This window comes from Humulus lupulus, chromosome X, assembly GCF_963169125.1.
Source record: "Humulus lupulus chromosome X, drHumLupu1.1, whole genome shotgun sequence".
Taxonomy (NCBI): Eukaryota; Viridiplantae; Streptophyta; class Magnoliopsida; order Rosales; family Cannabaceae; genus Humulus; species Humulus lupulus.
Window position 1 is genome coordinate 229,987,832 of NC_084802.1, and position 5,253 is coordinate 229,993,084.

General features: G+C 33.8%; 1 long non-coding RNA gene across 5 annotated transcripts; it reads left to right on the forward strand.

The window, feature by feature from the left end:
* The first annotated feature begins 1,498 nt into the window (after nucleotides 1-1,498).
* On the forward strand, nucleotides 1,499-4,909 carry LOC133804709 (uncharacterized). 5 transcript variants are annotated; one of them, XR_009878591.1, is made up of 5 exons: nucleotides 1,499-2,784; nucleotides 2,891-3,019; nucleotides 3,152-3,260; nucleotides 3,351-3,836; nucleotides 4,345-4,909. It is a non-coding gene; the product is annotated as an uncharacterized LOC133804709 (long non-coding RNA). The 5 variants fall into 5 exon arrangements; XR_009878589.1 differs by having other exon boundaries at nucleotides 3,351-3,537; nucleotides 3,702-4,909; XR_009878588.1 differs by having other exon boundaries at nucleotides 1,499-2,560; nucleotides 2,664-2,784; nucleotides 3,351-4,909.
* Nucleotides 4,910-5,253: the final 344 nt, after the last annotated feature.

Consider the following 5,253-nt stretch of genomic DNA (forward strand, 5'->3'; position numbering starts at 1 on the left):
GGTAACTCGCATGTACTCAACATCTCAGATGGGACTTGTTTTGAGTACAACTAATATTCATTTGACTGACTTGTTGTTTCCTATTGAACCTAACACTAGTTAAATAACTAGTGTTAAGATAGGTTACCATCAATCGTGAATCTCTTTAGGGAGTTTAAGTCCCATCCCTCGAGATGATGTAGCTACTAAATCCCTCGTTAGTGGCTTAGTGAAAGGATCCGCCAGATTTTCACTTGTTCTCACATAGGATATTGAGATGACTCCTCTTTGAATCAATTCTCTTACATATCCATGTCTTAGACTAATGTGTCTAGACTTCTCATTATACACTCCGTTGTATGCTCTAGCCAATGTCTCTTGGCTATCACAATGTATCGATATAGTGGATACATTCTCTTTGATTAGGGGTATCTCTATCAATAGATCCCTTAACCATTCGCCATCTTTGCCGGTAGCAGCTAGAGCTATAAACTCTGCTTCCATAGTGTAATGAGATATATAGATTTGTTTCTTGGAACCCCAAGAAATTGCACCCCCACCAAGTGTAAATACCCAACCAGTTGTGGACAAGTTGTAGCTTAAGTGTAGCTTGATATATATATATATACACTATTAAAGAATACAAAGAGCCACAAAGAGCAATCGACACGTATATAGAATATTCTAACAACCTTTACAAAATCACAACATAAAGTAGGCTAAGCATAAAATCCGAAAAACTGAAAAAACCGAGTACACCGACCTTCTAAACACCGAAAAAACCAAAACCAACTAAACCGAACACCGAAAAAACCATTAATGGCGTAAACCGCCACTGTTCGGCCAGTTTGAAAAATCTGTGTGGACCGACCGGTTTGAACCGAAATCGACCGAAATTATAAATATATGTAGGTTATGTTATGCTTATGGACTTTTATTACGTTTTCAAATTTGTGAATGTAACTATGTTCTATGTATTTATGTTTTAAAAAAACACAAAAATTGATTCCAACAATCCAAATTTTTTAGTTTTTATTTTAACTAAAGCTTTCTAAAAAATTATGGAAAAAAAAAAACTTCAATTTGCTGCTGTCCAAAACGGTCAGTTCTTTTCTTTAATTGGTTTGGTTGGTCGGCTTTTGGATCGTACCAATCTAGACTAAAAACCAAATTATGGATTTAAAAATATGAAAAGACTGTCCAAACCGACCAATGCTCGACCATAACATAAATAATACTTCAGTACAACCATTTTAGTGGCGACAGGGAATGGTTTCGCTTCAGACCACGATTATGTTATACACAAATCAACCTTAATTCTATTTCTCAACAATTACCCCATGATATCTGAACACACCTATTTTAAAATATAAAAATATAGTGTAATTACTACTCTACTCTAGTAATTACATATTTTTGTGAATTTATTTAACTTTGGGTCTTGGTGATATTAATAAGAGCCTATATATAGAAAATAACTACTTTTTCTAACAATACAGGATTAATTTGACTGAACAAAACTAATCAAGTAAAAATTTAGAACGAAGAATTGTCCAAAAAGAACGTAGGAGAGGAGGAGACTCGCGCCGCCGCTCGCTGCCGTACCGCTGCTCTGGTTACCTGTACTTTCGGCCGCCGTGAGCTATGTCTCTCTCTGCTAACTTCCGCGTTGTGAGTATTAGAATCTAATCTGTGATTCTGCATTGCTGCACTGCTCTTAGAAATTAAATAGCCTGCTGATGATTTTGCACTTTTTGCAACCATCATTTACTTCTTCTAGTTTCTTTAATCGACGTAGTCTGTTCTATCGAGTTCCATTCAGCCATTCAATAATACTTCTCACAATTTATGTAATTAAAAAGCAACTGATCATCATTCTTAATCAATGTATGTATGTATATATATATGTATCATTTAATATTGGTGTCATAAAAGCTTGCTCAGTTTCAGGCTTCAATTTAGAAATAAGAAAAAAAGAAAAATTGTAACTGCCGTACAGTAATTTCTTTATGAAACAATAACTTATTATTATTATTATTATTATTATTATTATTATTATTATTATTATTATTATTATTATTATGTGTTTTCAATTTTCAAAAGTTTATGAAATTTCTTTTTAATTCTTTTTTATTCATTGAAAGGAAGCCGATTGGTTTTGGGATTATTTCCACATTTATGATCTGCTTCCATTCGATTTGGGGTATTATGATTGAACCTCTTTCGTCGGCTTGTATCGTTGGTGCTTCTAGTTATCTCCTTTCGTTGGCAGCTGGAAATCTGAAAAAATGACCAAAAATTATACTAGGAAGGTTACGAAAAATTTAACAGAACAAAACCCTTCTGCTCAAAATAACTGAAATACCACTACAGTTAGTACAAGTTAATGAGGTGCACAAATTCAAATATTTGTATGAACTTTTAGAATAAAAAACCCGACTATAAATAAATATAATATATATATGTATATTGCATATATGTATTATTATTATTATTTTGGTTGAATTTACCGTTTTTGCTTCATTCAAATTTGTTGTCGTGAAGCTTATTAGTAAAGTTACAAAGCAGCAAAATAATGCAGGTTAGCTACTGTCTATCGATTCTCCCTTGCTTTTCTTTTGGGTAGCTTTTCTAATATATTCGTAGCAAAGTGCTCTAAGCTTAACTATCTATCTTCCGTACAGGTATCGACAGCAAGGCCATTCAGAGGAATTCAAAGAGGTGCAACGAGAGAAAGTAGCTGATCCAGATATTCAACTTTCTTGTGATGATAATAAAATATTTCAGTGGACCGCTCTTGTCAAGGTAGGCTCAGTTATTACGGAAAGGTTTTGCTTTGTTTCGTGGTTGGATATAAATATGTATATATAATACATAATGTTTGTCTTTATAATATTCATTTTGGATTCAGGGACCATCAGAGACTCCTTTTGAAGGTGGTGTGTTTCAACTTGCCTTTGCAGTCCCCGAGCAGTATCCTTTACAACCTCCTCAAGTGAGGTTCATAACCAAAAAGTTTCATCCTAATGTTCACTTCAAGGTATGGTTGTTTTCATGATTACTTAAATATCTCTCTTTTGTTCTGTTGTGCAGTTAGTGCATTATTTTGAAAGAAAATGATAACAATGAGAAATGGCAAGTGTTAATGCTTATGAGTAAATGTTTTATGCAGTTTCGATTGACTTAATGGCAATCTTATGTAACATGAATATGGAATCTCACCAAAGATGTGGGCAAACAAAAGCTAGGAAACTCTTAGCCAGTAAATCTTGGAAACAAAAGTAAGTGTTAATTCTGGTTTTTGAATGAAGTTTTTGAGTATTTGTTCTTAAATGTTGATATCCTCTGAACTCTTCAAAATTTCTCCACAGAGTTCGAAATTTCAGAAGATCATTAAAATACTGATTTCTACTAATCTCAGAAGTTTTGAATTGATCTTCATCGGGATAAGTGACATGTATATCAAACTTCTTATTATTGATGGATTATCTTGGAAGTTTGAGTTGGGAGGCCACAGGGTCAAGGGACAAATTTCTTGAAAGCTTACGAGAGGGATCAGTTAAAGTCTATCTAAAACTTTATTTGATGAATTGGCAGTTGTGTTATAATAGGGTCAACGTTTAATTGGTGCATCAATTGTAAAAAGAATATTTAAAGTTGAGTCATCATTAAATAGCTTCCTGGTGGTGTTCTTCTTCTTTAATTTTGTTTTTCCTTTGTAGACAGGAGAGATTTCCCTTGATATCTTGAAGAATGAATGCATGGAGCCCTGCGTGGACACTCCAATCTGTTTGCAGAGCTATTATTGCTTTGATGGCACATCTAGAGCCTGATAGTCCCCTCAATTGTGATTCAAGGTAAACTAGTCTTCCAGCTAAATGACTATATCTTATGTCGAAAAGCTTTGAGTGTATCAGTAGTGGATCTGTTATATTTTTCCTGCCAAAGAGCTTTGTCATTATTCCTTTTTATTTTTTTCCGTGTGTGTGTGTGAGTGGTAGGAGAATAAAATTCAAAGTGCTTGGTTGGAGCAGAGCAGAATAACATTCCAAGTCACTAAACTTTAATGGCCACTTGTTCCCCCTTCCTAGATGTCATTAACAACTTGTTTAAGAATATTTCTTGCTAGATGTCTAAAATCACTTGAGAAGAGAACAATTGACGCTAACCACATAAATCTTATATTTACAATTTTATGTAAGTGTTTATAATTGGAGTGTTTTCAAGCTCCCTTTGGTTCCTAGTTACCCTCCTAGATGTTGTTTAACAACTTTTTAGGAATATTTCTCGCTAGCTATCTAAAAATCAATGAGAAGAGAACAATTAACGCCAACCACATAAATCTTATATTTACAATTTTTTTAGGTATCGTGAAGAATAGGTGTTTTCATTTGGTTTCTTGCTTTTGTCTTTTGCACTCATGGAATTGGACCTAACCTACCACCTCACTTTTCAAAAGTGAAGTAAATGAGTTAGCAAAATAGTTTTTACCCCTCTTCGAGTAATATCATTTCCTGAGGAAAGAAAGCAAGGTACTTCTAACTACACAAACTTCGTGAACTGTAAAATGTACCCATTTTTGAAACCTTAGAATAATTTTTCGACTAAGCTGTATACAGGTAATCTTCTGCCTCCGAGGACACCAATCAATGGCAAGTATGTACACAAGGCATGCAACCATGCCTAAAAAAGGCTGAAGTGAAATGCACTGTCTGGCTCTTTGCTTTTGTCTTTTTTTTTTCCTTCTTCTTTTCTTATTGGTAGCCATGTGCGCGGCTCTTTTGCTTTCAGTGTCATCATAACGTTGTACACCATGCATATCCCTTATGGTGATCATGGATTAAAGAACCGTTCAAAACATTTTAGTACCAAAGTTGTAATTCCCACTTTACCTTTTCAGATCAAATGGAAATTGGTAGTCCATACTCTTGATTTGTGCTCATAATAAAAGTGTGATTTACGGCTACAAATTTGTTCTATTAAAAAATAAAATCTTTTTTTTCCCTTGTCGCATATTAATCTTACTAATACTGACGGTTCATATCCTTTTCTAAGCGTGTTGTTAATCTTTATCTTGTTGACTATAGTCTCGTTTGGCTAAGTTTATATTAAGCTGCTTTTAGCTTATAAGATTTTATGCTTTTAGCTTTAAGTAAAATTTTTGCCAAAGCGGTCTATGTATCACAAGGTAAAGCACCTTATTTACACACGTCGTGTTAACTTCTATGTTGGAAATAAATAAGTTCTTTTTTATACTAAAGTATTACATTAAAC